This window comes from Hyperolius riggenbachi, chromosome 1, assembly GCF_040937935.1.
Source record: "Hyperolius riggenbachi isolate aHypRig1 chromosome 1, aHypRig1.pri, whole genome shotgun sequence".
Classification (NCBI taxonomy): Eukaryota; Metazoa; Chordata; class Amphibia; order Anura; family Hyperoliidae; genus Hyperolius; species Hyperolius riggenbachi.
In genome coordinates, this window is record NC_090646.1 from 512,922,009 (window position 1) to 512,941,471 (window position 19,463).

The 19,463-nt window shown below is 43.2% G+C and overlaps 1 protein-coding gene across 16 annotated transcripts in view; it reads left to right on the forward strand.

Moving 5' to 3' along the window:
* NCOR2 (nuclear receptor corepressor 2) overlaps nt 1-19,463 on the forward strand; it is a 641,335-nt gene that overhangs the window by 90,055 nt on the left and 531,817 nt on the right. The window lies entirely within an intron of this gene.

A 19,463-nucleotide genomic window follows, 5' to 3' on the forward strand; every position in this document is an offset into this window, starting at 1 on the left:
CTGATAACCACAGCCCTGGCTCAGTCTGAATCTAATCTAGCAGAAATGGTTAGAATCTCCCTGTGCTAATGTCTGTGTTATGTGATCAAATCTAAAATCAAATGCCACCACATGGGCATTTTCGTAGTTTGTTCCCTTACTTTTGAAACACTTTTCATCAAAATATCCCATTAAATGAAACCTAAACTGGTCTCCGAGGGCTCCTTTACCGCTGTAGACTGCTTATTTCCTTCCAGTTAAATTTGCTTGCCTGACAATCTCCTGCAACTGTAGGTTTGACAGGGAAGAAATCACATTTTTCATTAGGCGTAGTTGGTAATCAATCACTTTATTTGGTTGGGCTTTCGTTTTAGGTTTGTTTCAGTTTATCTTCTCGTGGAATTTCCCTCAACTGTCATGACAATTGCAGAGGGGTCTCACTGTTATCTTATTACTTTTAATTTGTAGCTTTTCTTATGAGGATTGTAGCAAGAGGATTAGAAACACTGGGACATCCTGTCATTAACCAGAAAGTGAGATAGGTGGCAACAAAACCAGATACTATGGCCTGGAGATGAAACAGACAGATTTCCCTGAAGAATGTATGAAGCCACAAGTGAAACATCAGTTTTAGCAGACTGTCCGTTTAAAGAGTAGCTTAACCTCCCTAACGTTCTGATTATATGCGGCGCACGGCCGCGGGAGGGTTTTTTTTGGCAATTTTTTTTTTACATGTAGCTAGCCTAGCGCTAGCTACATGCTTCCCCCCTTTGTTTGCTATAAATCGCCGCCGGCGCAAATACCCAACAGGAAATCCTGTTCTGAACGTGATTTCCTGTATGGGCTTCCCCCGCCGCCATGGCGACGATCGGATTGACGTCATGACGTCAGGGGGAGTCCCGATCCACCCCATAGTGCAGCCTGGCGGTGATTGGCCAGGCTGCGCAAGGGGTCTGCGGGGGGCCCCTCTTTCGCGGCGGATCGTCGGCGATCGGAACAAACACGCAGCTAGCAAAGTGCTAGCTGCGTGTTTAAAAAAAAATAATATGCAAACCGGCCCATCAGGGCCTGAGCAATCCAGCGCGGCGTTATTGGACGAGCTGAGCTCGTCCGTAACGCCCAGCTGGTTATTAAATTAAGCGAAATGGGAAAAAAATAAATCAATATATTGCAAAGTGAGAAGTAAAAAAATAGAAGAAAGATCAAGAAATGATTGATATTATTTGTTCATGTTGTTTGCTGCACAATGAGCCTGTACGTCAGCACCTTTACTACTGGCAGACAAGAATAAATAACTAGACTGCACCAACCAACTGCCATTATTTATAACAACACCCACTAACATTGTGATAGGATAAAAGTTTTTTTTGTTTTTTTTAATAGATGTACATATGCACAGAGGGAGATACTGGCAATGGTCGCTTGGCAGTTAGAACCAGCTGTTATTTCCCATAAATAAAATGAGGCTCACAGACGGGAAACTGTCAGGACCTAGGTTCTGACATCACACTGTGGGAGGGGCTTCACCACACTATCAGCCATACACCCCCCCGATAATCTATTTGAGAAAAAGTAAAGATTTTTCGTGAGAAAGGGGGTATCAACTACTGATTAGGTTGAAGTTTAATCCTTGATTAGTTCCTCTTTAACATGTAAAGCAAAAATCTGATTTTCAGATTTAGCTTAAACTGTAAAATAACTGTAGATTGCTTGATGTTTTTTTCCCTTTTCCCAGGCATTCATAGGGCTTGTACAGCGTTCTGCACTCCCTCAGGATTTTACGGTGTATATCAGAGTTTATTTCCCCTCTTTATTGGCCTATCATGACTGACGTCAATGCACCTGTCACAGACAGTGAGTCAGTAATTATGCACAAGGGGGTGAGAAGTCATAAAAGGGAATCGTGTACCGCATATGAAATTCATTCTTCTCCTAACAACCCATTATTATTCCTTTCTGTGTGCCTTGTTTTTTACCTGCTTATGAGTGGGCTGCTCAGTCTTGGCACAGCTGTCAGAAAAGCCCATTGAGATTTAAACATCAAGGAGATTTAATAAAACGTGTCTATTAGAAAACATCTCTAAATACAATGGCAGTTTATGAATATTGAATACCATAAATTGTTTAAATGTACCATTTGAAGAATCTGACATTTAGAATAGAAGACAAAAAATAAAAATTCTAGTTGCATTGTACCGCAGTACATTGTGGGCCAGTCACAACTACAGTGACAAGAACAGGGCTGTATTTATAGGTTAAATTAAGGGCCTCTGGCAATGTTATCCAGTTGTTTGCCTTGTTAAAGGACATTTTTAAATGTTGGGTGAGTAACCTCTCATTTATGCTCCACTTGGGACTCTGTAAAGGGAAGGAGGGAAGCCGCCTCTGCATCATCAGGCGCCTGTGGCACGAGCCTACAGTGCCTTATGGTAAATCCGGCCCTGAAAGCAGGGAACTAAATATGTAGCAGGCCACTGGCGAAATGAAGATAATGGATGAGTTTCAACAGAACTTCATCTCAGATATGAATAATTCATACTCTGTGATATGTGTCATGGTTGACTGGCTGGCCTTGAAAGCGGTATAACCTGATCCATTGTCAAAGGTGTAAATACGGCATGACTTGGTTGTGTAAATAAGGTAGTGTGGTGAATAAGTGTAAATCTAATTGGAAGACATCTGAACTACCTGATGCATTTTAGAGATTTTGGACGGATGGAGTACTAAATCCTACCCCATAGAGCCATATTAATCCGTGTCTTGACTGATGAAGGGCAGTCAGCCTGAAACCGCTGTAAACAAGCTGGATTAGAATTGCTTTGTAAAATGAATAGTCTATAAGCACACTGTACACAGCTCTGGATGTGTGTCTGATTTTCAGGGTCATGAAAGGGGAATTTGCTAATTCTGTAGAGATGCATTATCAGAGTTCCTTCTTAAAGGACTTACAAGCTGAATCATAGAAAAAAAATTAATTGCCGTACCTTAGGTGAATATCAGACCTCAGGGCAGACGATGACTGGCCCCCTTGCTGTCTACAGATGCTCAGTTAGCCTAATCCACTTATCATTAGCGGCCCTGACCCGGCCCAGGGTCGCCCTAGCGACAGAATATCAGCGCTGAGCGAGGGAGGACGTTACCTAGCTACAGGATTTGTTTACTGCAGATTTCCAGAGTAAGTTATTTTATGCAAATCTCCCGTAAACAAAAGTGCTTCATTTTTACAATAATGATGTATAAATGATTTATTCGGTGTTTGCCCATTGAAAAATCTTTCCTCTCCCTGATTTACATTCTGACATTTATCACATGGTAACATTTTTACTGCTGGCAGGTGATGTCAGTGGATGGAGATGCTGCTTGCTTTTTTGGCATTTGGAAACAGCTGTAAACAGCTGTTATTTTCCACAATGCAACAAGACTCCCACAGTTTGATGTCAGGACCTCAGAGCTGTGAGGCACTGACATCACACTGTGGGAGGGGTTTCACCACAAAATCAGCCATACAAAGCCCCCTGATGATCTGTTTGAGATGAGGAATAGATTTCTCGTGGAAAAGGGGGTGACAGCTACTGGTTGGGATTAAGTTCAATTCTTAGTTGCGGTTTCTCTTTAAGTCTTGAATCCACTGCTGTAATCCTCGTTATCTGCAATCTGTGTAGGACCTGTTAAATATGCGTATATTTGAACAGTTTTATGTTTATAGGCTAATGTTTACGGGTCAAAGTAGTAACATGTGAAGGTGGCAGAGTGTGCATGTATGATCTGAAGGTGGCAGAATGTGCATGAATGATCTAAAGGTGGCAGAGTGTGCCTGTATGATCTGAAGGTGGCAGAGTGTGCATGTATGGTCTGAAGGTGGCAGAATGTGCATGAATGATCTAAAGGTGGCAGAGTGTGCATGTATGATCTGAAGGTGGCAGAGTGTGCATGTATGGTCTGAAGGTGGCAGAGTGTGCATGTATGATCTCAAGGTGGCAGAATGTGCATGTATGATCTGAAGGTGGCAGAATGTGCATTTATGATCTGAAGGTGGCAGAGTGTGCATGTATGATCTGAAGGTGGCAGAGTGTGCATGTATGATCTCAAGGTGGCAGAATGTGCATTTATGATCTAAAGGTGGCAGAATGTGCATGTAGGATCTGAAGATGGCAGAGTGTGCATGTATGATCTAAAGGTGGCAGAATGTGCATGTATGATCTGAAGGTGGCAGGATGTGCATGTATGATCTGAAGGTGGCAGAGTGTGCATGTATGGTCTGAAGGTGGCAGAGTGTGCATGTATGATCTGAAGGTGGCAGAGTGTGCGTGTATGATCTGAAGGTGGCAGAGTGTGCATGTATGATCTGAAGGTGGCAGAGTGTGCGTGTATGATCTCAAGGTGGCAGAATGTGCATGTATGATCTGAATGTGGCAGAGTGTGCAACTGTTCATGTATGATCTGTTGGTTCTCGGCAGTCTGTACACCAGCTAGTCCACAAGAAGAGGGATTGGTTGTGTCTCTTGTTTGTGCTATAGAAAGGGGGAATGGTCACTGATAGCTCTGGGCGAACCAATCTCAAGCTGCTAACTTTGTCTCCTGAGCAACCATAGACATGAAATGGACATTGTGCCTACTAAATTTCTTAAAGGGTACCTGAAGTGACAAATGGCATGATGAGATAAGTGTAAATCTATAGTACCAAACTTACTTAGAACTTGCCTGGGATTGCTTTTGATGTATTTATTTTCCATTGCTTTACGTGTGCAGTCTGAGCAGTCATGCAGCAGCAGCTCTCATGAAAACTATTTTGAGGCCATTATACCTTTTTGTCTTGGCTGTGGAAAAGATTTACAGCAAGATATTGATGAAATAGGCCCTCAATTCTATGTGTTCATCTGAATGAACAGTGGTAATAAAGTAAAGTAAGTAATGGCACGCCAGAACTAAGTGAACCCCCCACCCCCCTTTCCCGACGCCAAGTGCATTGTTCCCCTCCAGAACTCGCCTGTAACAAGCTGATCCATCATGCGCCATGCTGTCATCTCTCCCCCCTTCTCCATAGGAAGAGTACACAACGCTCGCCTTTAGCACTTGTGCCTGGAACTTTCAGTTTTGGAGGCATTGTGGCGTTCTGTAGCTTCAACTGGGCTTCATGATATTTTTACATTGTCTTATGTTGTCTGTCTGTTACCCTATTAGTGTCCTGTTTCAATATAAAATTATTTTAAAACTAAACCTAATAAATATATCAAACGTATAATTAGAAATCGCTTTACTTTATTTTCTATAAAAATAAATCTGGGCCCAGACACCTCAGGTGTGGGAATAGATGCATCGTGACTTGCATTGATTGACTTGTAAGGAGCATTTGTCAAGTCGTGACCCATGTCCCACTGACTCGAAGACCTGCAGGCACACAAATGTGTTTACATCAATAGTTCAATCTGCCTCATCTCTTGAGGACAACCAACTGCCTGACTGTTCAGCTTTTTTTTTGTTTCATTTTCCTTCCAGTCATCTGTTCATTTGCTTCACTTCTTACCTTGATTTACCACTAGACTCCTCCAAGCACTTGAACCTGAATTTCTGGTTTGCCCAGACTTGTGCTAACATAAATTACTGATGTAGTAGACAATATACTGCACTAATGACCATACACTCTTACATTTCCAAGAATGCCTATATTTATGCTGGAGCAAAATGTACATTTCATTTGTTCGTTAAACGCTTTTAAATGTGACTATTTTGGCAGCTTGAAATCCGTCCACATTTATTTTATTGGAACAATCCACTGGTTGCTGTACGTACTTCCTTTATAAAACTCTTGTTTACATTTAACAAACATGCAGGCGCTTTGTGGACATTAGGATTAGCTGTTTACATAGTCTGAGCAGAACGCCAGGCAAACAAGTACAGAGTAGAAAATACAATGCATGGGAGATATTTCCTGCCCTATCCAAGTGGCTGGATGGTGTAATGGTTAAGGGCTCTGCCTCTGACACAGGAGACCAGGGTTTGAATCTCAGCTCTTCCTGTTCAGTAAGTCAGCACCTATTCAGTAAGGAGTCCTTAGGCAAGACTTCCTAATACTGCTACTGCCTATAAAGTGCACCCTAGTTGCTGCAGCTTTGGCGCTTCGAGTCTTCTAGGAGAAAAGCGCAATTTAAATGTTCTATGTCTTGTCTTGTGTCTTTGATTTGCAATTCTGTGAAGCTGGTCCTGGGATTGGGATATCTTTTTAAAATCTAGCTAGAGAACAATAAGCAGCATTCTGACTTGTCTTTGCTGGCAGGGCAGGAAGTACTGCTTGGACTGTGCAGATCCGCAGCTTTCTATGTAAATCTCTTTAACCACTTCACCCCAAGGCGGTTTTTACCCTAACGGACAAGAGCGATTGTCACCTTTCAGTGCACTTCCCTTTCATTTGCCAATAGCTTAATCACTACTAATCACAATGAAATGATCTATATCTTGTTTTTTTCACCACCAATTGGGCTTTTTGGGGTTGATATTTGTTTTCAGTAATTACTTTATTTTCTATGCATTTTAAAGGGGAAAACAAAGAAAAAATAAAATAATACACAGTTTCTCCAATTTCATCCCCTATATTTTTAATATAAAGACGGCTACTGTACATAAAACCCGCACATTTTATCTGCCTATTTGTCCTGGTTATCACAATATTTTATTTATGTCCCTAGTACAAAGTATGGTGACAATATAGTATTTGAAAATAAAGGTGTATTTTTTTTTTTTGGTGCTTTTCTCACTGTTTTCACGTGCACGTGCACAGGAATGCACGTGCACGCTTGAGAGCGCACGGGAGCACGCACAGCAGCAGCAGCGCATGACGTTTTAAAACGTCCTGGAGCCATTAAGAGGCTCCAGCAGGACATTTTAATACGCCTGCATGTCACTAAGTGGTTAAATCATTTTGTCACTGAATATGATAGTTGATGATTATTTGAGGTGGCAGCTACGGAATAAACGTTGTACAGTCGCTATGTTCCCTCCCAGATGAGCAGCCTGTAATGCCGTATGGTAAGGGGGAAAAGAGGAGTTGGATGCGACCGCTGTGAGACCGTCAAAGTTCTTGCAACAGAATAGTGGTTGGTTGTTGGAGATCTAGCACAATGAATCACTAATGCCCTAGCAATGTCAGGGGACTTCTGTACTCGCACTATACCTTTCTCCTACAGAATCATAAATGTGGAGCTCCTCTCTTTTTTCTCAGATTTCCTGTTCCTGTTAAAGCAAGTGAACTTGGCATTACTGGATCTGGTTGGTATATTTTGGCGCTTTGATGGATGGCAGCTCTTCATAGCAGTTGGTATGGTGCTAAAGAGTGAGACTAGATTTATTGCTGTACATAAGTTTAAATACAGTGCCCTTGCTTCAGGAAAGGAGAATGCAATGAAATAGGGCAGTATATGTTAGGTAAAATGCTGAATACACTCTGAAAAATATTGCTAAATATCATAAAAATCATAATATGAATTTAGGTCTGGCACATGAAGGGGATTACAGGATGCCGGTTCTGCTACTTATTCTGCACTAGCTGTACATAAATATAAGACAAAACCCAGAACATTTATATCACGCTTTTTTCCTGGTGGACTCAAAGCTCCAGAATTGCAGCCACTTACGGTGCACTCCACACGCAACCAGGATCATCAGGGAGCCTTGCCCAAAGACACCTTATAGTTTTCCATATTGGCTTGAACCAGAATTAAAACCCTTGTCAAAGGGCTCAAATCCCACATCAAAGGTAGCAGCCTTACCAGTACGCTAGCCAGTTAATATTTTCTTTCTTTGTAGTGAAAGAAAACAGCAAGCAATTTAACAGAACTTTTTTCTGAAGTGGTTCTATTGTTAGAGGAACTACATGTTCTCTGTATCCTGTAAAATGCCTTTTATCTCCTTTATGTGGAAAATTGGTACCTGTGTCCAGTACATTCTGTCAGATTTACAATGCTCTGCTTAGACATATTGTTTTGTTTATTGTGTTGCAATAGAAAGGGAGTAGGGTACTAAATGCTTTATTTTTCATACTGTACTGTATATCTAAAATCTGTGTGTTTTTTTTTTCAACTTGAATTTTATTGAAAGGATAACACAAAATATACTTGTACAAGACAAAGTGTAGAGAACTTGCTAAGGGCGAATTAACATCAAACATATAAGTGAAATCCCAATTTTTGTCCTGTATATTACAGATTACAATTGTTTGTGAAGGCCTGAAGAAGGTTATTCCGAAACAAGTCAACGTTGTCGCCTTTTTAAACAATTGCATATTTAGACATATGTTTTTGGTACTTGATAATGGGATGTTGTTTGCAAAGATGAAATTGCTTGAAGATTTGTGAACTCTGTTTTTACAAAATCACTTTTTGATACATTAAAATTTGAGATCATCTTGAAACTTTTTTGTCTCTTCAAAATCACTTTTTTACTATATATCCTTGCACTTATATGGTTATATTATTGATGTTGTGGCGCACCATTGAGGATATGGTTTATGGTCTCCCAATTTTTCCAATTACAGATTGGTCAGAAGCTAACCCACGGATCTGCAGGGGACCCGTATAAAATAGTTACGGTGGTGTCTATCATGGGCTACGTGCGACTAAACGATCGCATCGGGATTAGGATTGCTCAGCATGCGACTGTAAGGTAGCCTACCATAGACACCACCGTAACTATTTTATACGGGTCCCCTGCAGATCTGTGGATTAGCTTCTGACCAAGCCACCCCGGACAGCTGCGACTACACCCCCTTTTTCTTTACAGTGGGCCACCTCTGACATAAAGACCATGTCAGAACATGGTCAATGGGTAGCTTTTGACCCCAGTCACAATAGTTGTGACTGAAGCATATGCCCGCGCTGTTCTAACGTACAGATGTACTCCTTTTTTTTGGATATATATTTTTAGACACTCTTTTATAGATTTTTTACAAACCTTTTTATAATTTTGTAAGACAATTTTTTAAGATAATTTTTATTTTTTTAAGCTCCCAGTTATGTGGACTAATAAATTTGCATCCAGCCGAGATCGGCTTTTTAATGAAGGGGAGTGACCAACTTTTCACGCTCTTCCTCCTCCCACCCTGGGAGACATAAATAGCAGCCGTCATTGCCGTCACGTCACCTGACGAAGGCGTGGTTAACGAGGCCCCGCCCACGAGCCCCCGCTCCACTCTGTACCACCGCTCCCGTTGCTCTGGCCAAGCCCGGGAGTCAGGAGAGGAGTTGCCGGCAGGCTTTGAAGTGCGCACTGATCTTCTGAACACTGTGTAATTTGTATGTGCAACCACTGTGATTAAAAAGTTAATGCACCAGAGAGGCGCTCCTGTTTCTTCTCACAATAGCCTGTAAAAACCTGCAGTACAATCTCACCCATACACACACACAATCTCCGTAGAAACATAAGCAGTACAACCCACCAATTGGACAACAGTGTCACCTGATGTGGAATTTGATTGGAAGCCATTGAATGATTGCTTTCTGGCTTCCATGTGGATGGGTGGTGCCAGAACTGCTATTCTATATGCGGACCACCAATATTTAAAAAATGCAGCTGGCCGCATCTATAAATAATACATTTTGTGTGTGGGGGGCCAGTAAAAAAGCCTCAGGGGGCACATTCGGCCCGCGAGCCTTAGTTTGAGGACCACTGCACTAACTGCTATCACTGCAGTTCTCACACGATCTGCTGTGCGCAGTGCTTATCACGCGAACAGCGTTAGTTCACATGATAAGCGAAGGTTATCACGCGATCACGTACGCATTTCACGTGAAATGTGCACATGATCGCGCAATAACCTTCACTTATCACGTGGACTAACGCTATTAGCGTGATAAGCACTGCGCACAGCAGATCGCGTGATAACTGCTTATCACGCTTTAGAAAATCAAGCCCCATGAGTGGAGAACGGACCACTGTAGTGGGAACAGAGCTTAAAAGGGATAAAAGACCGATTTGATTCATGCTGCTATACTGTATACTCCAGGGTTGATTTATGAAAGTATGGAATTAATGATCCAGCAAACCCAGACTGGATTTTGTTGTACTTGTTGAAATCTCTGTGATAGAATAACCATTTATGCCATGTGAGAATCATGCAGCACAGCAGTCACATGAGCAGGGGCAGCAGGTGAGTTATCTTTGCAGGTCAGTACACACACTGACTTAATGGACTATAAAACTGACAGCGATTTTTTTTTTAAATGATTTATAATATTGCTGCACAAGCAACACGTAATCCTGCTCTTCAAGTTTCCATTTGCAGAATTTGATTGTGTTGCAATACAGGGACCAGGCTGCACATCTGCCTTTCAAGCTGAATTTCAGTTGCTGCTAGCAGTATCATTGTTACACTAGTGATCTTCTCTATCTACTGCTCCTCAGCAGTATGGAGCAGCCATTTGTCTTTTGCTAATGTAGATTGGCTTGGATCTCTCAGGAGAAGTTTCTTTTCTAAGGTTGTACAAAACACAGAATTCCTTGGGACTATCCTTAGTAAAACCACTTATTTCATGCTTTTTGGCTGTTTACATGAACTGTTTTGAGGCTTGAAAACTGGCATTTTTCCACCCTTTAAAGCTGGCAGGATATTAACCTTTTCAGGCCTTTACGCAAATAGACAGTTTAGAGGGTGGCGCAGCTGATGATGATTAAAGAACACTATTTGTAGCCTATAGACTAAAGCAAATGCCCTCAATGATGTATGCGTGTATGGGCTGTTATGGTTTTGCCACGATTTCCCACACTGAGTTATGGAGCTCCCTGTAAAGTTGCAGTTATGTAGGCAGCTGAAACGTTACCCTCCTCATAACTAGTAACAGCTGTCTTGCATATGCCTGAAAAGCAGCTGTATTCGGTTCTCCAGGTGTTAGCATAACAGAAGATGTAACTGTTCAGTAGTGTAACTGTACACATTCTACATTTCACAGTGCATCCCAGAGTATGCGATTGGTGCTCCATAGCCACAGATTCAGTTCAGTGTTCATGCTGGCCTCTGTCCATGTGGAAACTCTGATTATAGCTGTGCCAGTATTGGAGCTGGACCGCAGAGCCATGGAAGAGGGGATTCTGTTTTGTTTTTCTTCTAGTTTATGTGGCTGTTGCCTTGACATGTATGACCTACTTCCAGATTGTTGCAGCTCATATATACCTTCTTCATGGCAGTGGTATTCCCTAGCGGCAGGGGAAGATCTACCACTAATGTCATTGTGTCACAGGACACTTTCAAAGGTCCTGTGGAGTGCAGAACTCTGTGGTCAGAGTTCCTTACAATAGAGGCCTTCAGGATAGTAGGTAGGTAGCTGTGATGACTTCATAGGAAGGTTTATTATGTACTTCATGTCATACTGTGCAAAAAGCCTATATATGTTATAGTGGCTTATATTCACTACCCTGGTTAACTCAATGTGTGTCTTAGGCTGTACGCAAATTATGTGACATATATAGCTTGCATAACTCATGGTATATGTACAACAAGCACGTTGCCTGTTACACAGGCATCATAGGTGTTGCATTCAGACATATGCAAATTACATAAGTATTGCTGAAGTCAGGTTACAGCATTGGTCCAAACTAGATTAGGGTAGTAAACATTATTATCCGGTGGTGCAGACAAGTGTAATTTGGCTACACACCAGGTTCTGGTAATGGGCACTTGGCTATACTATAGCTGAGCACCAGAAGGTTAATTTGGGTGCCGGAAATGGGAGTGGGCGCTTGGCTATAGTGTAGCCAAACGCCAGGAGGTTAGTGGTGGGCATAGGTAGTTGGGGAGAGGTTAGTGGTGGGTGTAGGTAGGGAGGTGGTTAGTGTTAGACATAGGTAAGCGGCGTCTAGTGTTACATGTAAATAGAGAGGAGGTTATTATTACTATTGAATACGATAAGGTGATAGTAGACTATTGGTAACATTACCGATGCTCTGCTATCATCAGCATCTCGCGCCCAATTTACCTCACAGCGCTTTCAAATGTATGCCTACATTCTGGCTTAATATACAAGTGAAAATTTTGTCGCCCATTTCTTTTTTGATTAACTCTGGTTAAATAACTTTATAAACAAAAACGGAACTGGAAATTTAGGGGCCACCATAGTCTGCAATGTGAATTACAGCAGCTATAGCGGTGCTCAGTCAGTAATTTGGGCGCCTTCGAAAGACGAAGCCCAAATTACGATAAAAATAGCGTAAGGGCCGGTTTCCACTACAAAGTGATGCGAATGCGGTTACATAGCTGCATTGCATCACTTCCGCCGCCGGCCGCATCAGTTCCGCATCTCCCGATGTGGAAGTGTATTGGAGGAGATGGGAAGCGGCTGCGGGCGGATGCAGCCGTGCGAGAATCTGCAGCATGCTGCAGATTCTCGGATCGCTCCGCACTGCTCCGCACAACATGCACTCAGTGGGAACTCTTCCATTGCTGTGCATGTGTTTCAGGACACCTGCTATGCAGCCTGATCGCACCGCACCTAGTGGAAATGGGCCCTAACTCAGCTGCCAGCAATAGCTCGAAGCCGAATCACACCTTTCCCCACTGTCAATGGCGCTCTGGAGGGGGAATAGTAATTATCGCCACTGGGAATTCTGAAGGAGCAGGTGAGCCATTTTTGGGATTTAACCTGTGCCAAAATTTCTCGCCGTCTTAATTACATGGATGCATTTTTCCTGCCCCTGACTCAGACTAATTGTGCCCATACATGGTAACATTTCAAATGGGAAAATGTTATTGTACCGTGTATGGGCACCTTCACATCTGTGTGAAAATCAGTTTTATGTGAGAGGTTAAGACCTGAAGTAGAAATTCTACAGACCACGGTGGAAAATAAGGAACACCATGTATATTTGTACATGCATTCAGCACATTATTGACATGTTTGCTTGAGGTAAAAATTGCTTGTGATGAGTCTTTCAGGTGTGATGCCTTCACAGGCTCAAGGTAAAACGTAGCTCATCTATAGGAATTATCATTTGTTTCTCAATGTTTTACTTAAAATGCGTGTTTGTCCTTTAAATCCACGAACAGCAGGCTTTGCCAGAGGAAGTGATTGTCATAGTTCTTGGTAGGGAGAAAATTCTGCTTGTAAATTGTAGGGGTTTTTCACTGAACTCATACCTTGTTTGTTCTGCCCTGCCCAGACTTGTAGCAACACTTTTCCCATGTGCTATAGCCAAAGTGGTGTCTGGCCTTATTTGCAATAAATATCTTAATGGAAAACCCCATATGGGTGAAATGTGTGCTTACCAAAGTGTATTGTAGAGTTGTTTAATTACCACTGTGGTATCTGTTGTCATTTAAGGGAGCCTGAAGTGAGATTAATATGGAAGATGTAATTGCTTACTCTTTCCAAATGCTACATGGCTGGTTTTGTACCGATCCTCTGCTTTTACTTCTCCCCGGATCATTGACCCAGGACAAGGACACCAGGGAGGCCTATTTATAAATCTTTGACAATCTGATAACAGATTACCACATTCTTAAGCTTGGTACGCACCTTCAATTTTGATTGGCCAATCACTGACCATTTCTACCACCTCCATAGTATTCATAATCCATTAACCCCCATACTACATGGATGTGGTAAGATTGGCCAAGCATTTGGACAATCAAAATTTAAGTTTTGTTCCAGGCTTTAGTTCTGTGTTAAACGTACTGTACCATGATTAACTGAAGGTGATGACATAGCAATGGGTCACTAGTTGTGGTTCTTGCTATTAGCCAGCAGGGATGGGCAATTAGAAACTCATAATTCATATGTATGCCCTTTTTATATGTAAATGTTTGTAGCTTTGAAATGGACCAGTTTAAAGCAGCAGGAAAGAACTAGACAGGAATGGCTGAGTTGCAGTGTTGGCAACAAAGAGTTTAGCTGTCAGCAGCAGCACAGAGGAGGTGGGCAGGGTCAGGCCACTTGTGAAGTCTATAATAGGTAAAAAAAATACAGCAAAAAGCTAGGCATCCTATTTCTAGGCGAAGGTTTGGATCTTTGGTGCCCGAGGTGTGAGACCTATGAAAGCTGCCATATTTTTTTTTCTTTTAACGTTTAAACAATAACAGTTGCCTGGCAGTCGTGCTGAACTTTCTGGTCAGTAGAGTCTAAATCACAAACCTGAAGCCATGCATGCCTGTTCAGGGTCTATGGCTTAGGGCTGTTTCCACTGAACGCAAATTCGTATCGCGATTCTCCGCAATGGATCTGCAAGCAATGCATGTCAATAGAGTCATTTCCATTGAAAGTGGTTGTGCCATTGTGTAGTGATACGGTGTGCTGCGGGGAAAAATATGGATTGCATGCTGTAGATTTCTGCAACACACATCCGATTAACCCAGCAGTGTAGTGACAGCCGTATCTGGACTTTCGCGTTATCCTGAACGACAACTGCGGGGAGACGCGATGTGAACAGCCGGATGCAGAAAGCATCTGGCTAGTGCAATTTTGTCTTTAAAGTATTAGAGACAGAGGATCAGCAGGACAGCCAGGCAATGTGCATTATATATAAGGAAATAAACATGTCAACCTCCATATCCCTCTCTCCTTGGGTTCCATTTTAAAGCAGATCTGAACTGAAAAATTCACTTAAAGTTTCATGCATACCTATGTAGAGGGAAGGCTCTTGATCCCATAGAGCTTACCCAGTCCACTGACCAACCCATCGTTCCTGCGCCCCCAGTTGCAGTTACTTGTCCTTCTAGGTCTTCAGCACTTCTCAGGTAGCTTTCGGAACTACTCGCTCCGCCAACCCCTCCTTCCCAACGTCGTCACCATGTGTCCACCAGCAAATGTGGTCACACTCCTGTCCCTCTGTGGGGGCTACCTGCGCTCAGGGATACTGTAGTAATGATGCATTTAAAGTGGTCTGAAACTTGCATAACATTCATTAAAAATGTGTTTTCCTACTTTTTATATTACTCATACAGTTCTCATATTTGCTTTTGTGCAGTAATATTGTGTGTCCACAAATTTCAAGTTTCCAAAGTGTAGTTCTTCTTGCCCTGAAACCTGCCACTGCAATTTATTCCAACTGCTTTTTATTATATATTAAAATCTTCTAGTGAGCTGTTCTGAACTGTGTGTGTGCCTGAAGCAGAGAGAGCTTCTCAGAGAGTGTTTTCAGTTGTTTACACACAAATGTAACAACATTGGAATGTAAACAAATATACTGTTATCTTCAGTCTGGATGCGCATCTGGTGCTAAATAGCCTTTCCATGGCAGGACAAGGTGCTGTGTTTAACTGTTTCAATGATGTTCTGCTACAAATTTTTCTGTGATAGTAGCTTTAAAGTTGTAAGGAATCTTTTAGAGCAAAGTAGAAATGCTGACTTTCAGACCACTTTAAGGCAAACTAGAAGCTGGTGTTGCACTTTTTTATGATCCTAACTGAGGGTCAGTGCAATTTCTGTTTAGTAATACTGTATTTTTGGAAGCTTTTCTAGCTTGTACCAAACTGTAATTTAAATAAAACAAAAGAAAAAACAGGGCACCGAGAGCCCAATAGTGCAATATAGTTTTAACAGAGAAAATCTGTCTAGATAGTTCGTGCAGAAATATACTCACAAAAAAGGGTCACCAGCAGGCAACCACTTGAAAGGCAGGTGGGGAGAATTGGTACCCGACCCCACTCGGGTATAAAAGTCGCTCTCTGTAGACAGGAGAAAAAAGGGGGCGTACCCCTCCACCAAGGGTGGATAAGTAATATGTATCAAACGCAGATAGAACAGAGGCGCCAAAAAGAGTAAAAACACTATTATTTAAAAACAGTAAAAAGAGGGAAGGTAAGGTGGACTTACCTCCCTCTAGCAGTGGAAAACAAAACTCTGAGGTAGAGTAGAATGCATTTATTAAACAGTGTAACTCCTAAAGATGCAACGCGTTTCGCGGGCCACAGCACCGCTTCCTCAGGCTATACAGGAGTTCTAAAAAGCTGTATCCAATCCAAGTATTGAATGAGTGCCTCTCATTCAATACTTGGATTGGACACAGCTTTTTTGAACTCCTGTATAGCCTGAGGAAGCGGTGCTGTGGCCCGCGAAACGCGTTGCATCTTTAGGAGTTACACTGTTTAATAAATGCATTCTACTCTACCTCAGAGTTTTGTTTTCCACTGCTAGAGGGAGGTAAGTCCACCTTACCTTCCCTCTTTTTACTGTTTTTAAATAATAGTGTTTTTACTCTTTTTGGCGCCTCTGTTCTATCTGCGTTTGTAATTTAAATAAGTTAATTCAACTGGCAGGCTCTTTTCTTATGACTGCAGAAACTATGAAAGGAATTCTTAGGTTTATTATGGCGTGACTTTTTATCTGGGGATTTTGTGTGCCACTTTTGTGTTTTTGCGTCTCAGAACCAGATAAATATGAAAACTAGGAACATTAACAAGTATTCAGAAACCATTAAGATGGGGCATGTGACTCAGGCAGCAGCGCTGATGGAAGGGCACCAACCAGATCACACAGGGATTTTGTATCCAGAGTTAGGCTGCCTCTTGCTGAATAGCCTCTATTTATCAGCTCCTGGTGCCCACCCTGCGCAGTACTGATGTGCAGGGGCATAGCAATAGCCAAAGCGACTGCTATGGGGCCCTGGAGCAGAGGGAGCCCAAGCGGTAATGTGTTCACTATTCTTTTGCCTGTTTTTCTCCACACTCTGACTTTATCTTAGGGCCCATTGACTGTATGCAGTGTACATTGCATAGGAATGTACATTGGCCAGTCAACTTATATCCTATAGGTAAGGGCAGGTGGCATCAAAACTCTATGGGGCCCCATCATTTCTAGTTACACCTCTGCTGATATAAAATTTCACAAGGTCTTTTCATGACAATCTGGCATGGTGTATAAGGGGGAATAAGGGTGGCAGCCGCCCAATTCCTCTGACAGGTTCCCTTTAACAATTACCAGTTCACTTCCGGTATTGGCTACTTGGCTCAGGTTGGAGGATACAGAAAAATGCAAAGGTGCAGAGATTGCAGAGTATTCAGTACAGGGGAGATTAAGCCTTGCACACAGGACAAATTGTCCCCTTAATTGTTCGATTGTTAAGGAGGCTTTTAGGGTAATGAACGCTGTACAGGCATGCTGCTCTGCATTAGTTAAGCATATTGTACATATCAGTAGAGGATATTCCACATGCTGAAACTTTACTCTTTGAATCTTTTAAAGTTGGCCAATAAACTTCAAAGCTTACTGCCTCAGGAAAAATTGTAAATAGTAAAACTAATTGCAACAGTTTTACACTCTTCTGGCTGGCAGATGCTGATTTACTAGACTTTGCAATGCTTGGCAATATCTGTTTACTAACAGAACTGTGTCGCTTTAGACACAGGTGAAATATGTAAAAAGTGACCCGTAGTTGAGTGTTGGGAGTGGTTGAGAAGACTATCTCTCACTCTATCTTTTCCATTTCCCTAGATAGAGGTGGCAAAGAGAGATGAAGGTGGCAGAGAGAGATGAAGGTGGCTGGGAGAGATGAAGGTGGCTGGGAGAGATGAAGGTGGCTGGGAGAGATGAAGGTGGCAGAGAGAGATGAAGGTGGCAGAGAGAGATGAAGGTGGCTGGGAGAGATGAAGGTGGCTGGGAGAGATGAAGGTGGCTGGGAGAGATGAAGGTGGCTGGGAGAGATGAAGGTGGCAGGGAGAGATGAAGGTGGCAGGGAGAGATGAAGGTGGCAGGGAGAGATGAAGGTGGCAGGGAGAGATGAAGGTGGCAGGGAGAGATGAAGGTGGCTGGGAGAGATGAAGGTGGCTGGGAGAGATGAAGGTGGCTGGGAGAGATGAAGGTGGCTGGGAGAGATGAAGGTGGCAGGGAGAGATGAAGGTGGCTGGGAGAGATGAAGGTGGCAGGGAGAGATGAAGGTGGCAGGGAGAGATGAAGGTGGCAGGGAGAGATGAAGGTGGCAGGGAGAGATGAAGGTGGCAGGGAGAGATGAAGGTGGCTGGGAGAGATGAAGGTGGCAGGGAGAGATGAAGGTGGCAGGGAGAGATGAAGGTGGCTGGGAGAGATGAAGGTGGCTGGGAGAGATGAAGGTGGCTGGGAGAGATGAAGGTGGCTGGGAGAGATGAAGGTGGCTGGAAGAGATGAAGGTGGCTGGGAGAGATGAAGGTGGCTGGGAGAGATGAAGGTGGCTGGGAGAGATGAAGGTGGCAGGGAGAGATGAAGGTGGCAGGGAGAGATGAAGGTGGCAGGGAGAGACGAAGGTGGCAGGGAGAGATGAAGGTGGCTGGGAGAGATGAAGGTGGCAGGGAGAGATGAAGGTGGCTGGGAGAGATGAAGGTGGCTGAAGGTGGCTGGGAGAGATGAAGGTGGCTGGGAGAGATAGAGGTGGCTGGGAGAGAGCGTAGTTGCAGAAAGACACATGGTAGAGAGACCGACCATAATCTCTTTACTGTGGACGCACCTGTTTACTTTGCCTTGTTTGAGGCAATCACTATAGCCACTTAAAGCAAACTAGTCCATTGTCCACTAATGCCGGGAATACACGGTATGTTTGTACCGCTTGATAATGCCGCCAGATCGATTCCTGCTCGACCCCGTGGGCGATTCTCTTATCTTCTGCTCATTTTCCTTATCTTTTTAGATTGTCCCCAATGCAGTATCGAGCACGGAATAGATTCGGCAGGTGATTGGACATGTTGGAAATGATCAATCGAGCAATCTAATTTCTCAATCGAGCGGATTGTACCGTCTATTCCCAGCATTAGGGTATCTCTGGGGATGATCTTGTGAAGACTAGTGGCTACTTGGACTCTGACAGGGGTGGTAAGAATGATCTTGCCCATGGTGCAATCAACAGTGCAGTGCTAATGCTTAGAGATTTTGGTGTCTTGGTAGCTTGGTGGTGTGAGGAGCTTCCTCGTGGTCACTGCTCAAGAATACATTTTTCAACAGAACCCCATAGCCTTATCCCTGCCCACTCTACCGCCATACCACTGTGCCACCATCTATGCCCTCCTAGCACTGTCCTCAGGCTATTCTCCTACCCACAAACCTGCTGCCCCAGCACGATTCCCTACCCTTAACACCCGAGGTCTTCCTCAGCCATGCACAATACAGTATAATAATAAGGTAGGACATCATGCTGGGTACACATAATGCAATTTCCCATCCGACTGACTGACAACGGCATCGATTAGGAGCTGATTGGATACAGATAATGAGGACAGCAGACATTACTAATGAAGGGGAAAGAGAAGCATTGACACAGCATGGCACAGGGCTGTGCTCATATCTGGCTCTGTTAGGTTCTGCAGAGATGCTCCATAACTGCAGATATTCTGGTGTCTCAACTTGTGCCTGTCCCCAGACAATGCACCGGCCATTGTCTGAGGGAGGATTCTGGGCAGCTGTAATCAGACCTGCATTTACATATGGCACTGTACTGCCCAGCATTACTTTCCTCTACAGTGGACACCACTTAGCACTGCTAATGTCCCTGTCGCAACAGAGCACCTCCTCCTTTACAGCACTTGTCCCAGACCACCTGCTTGC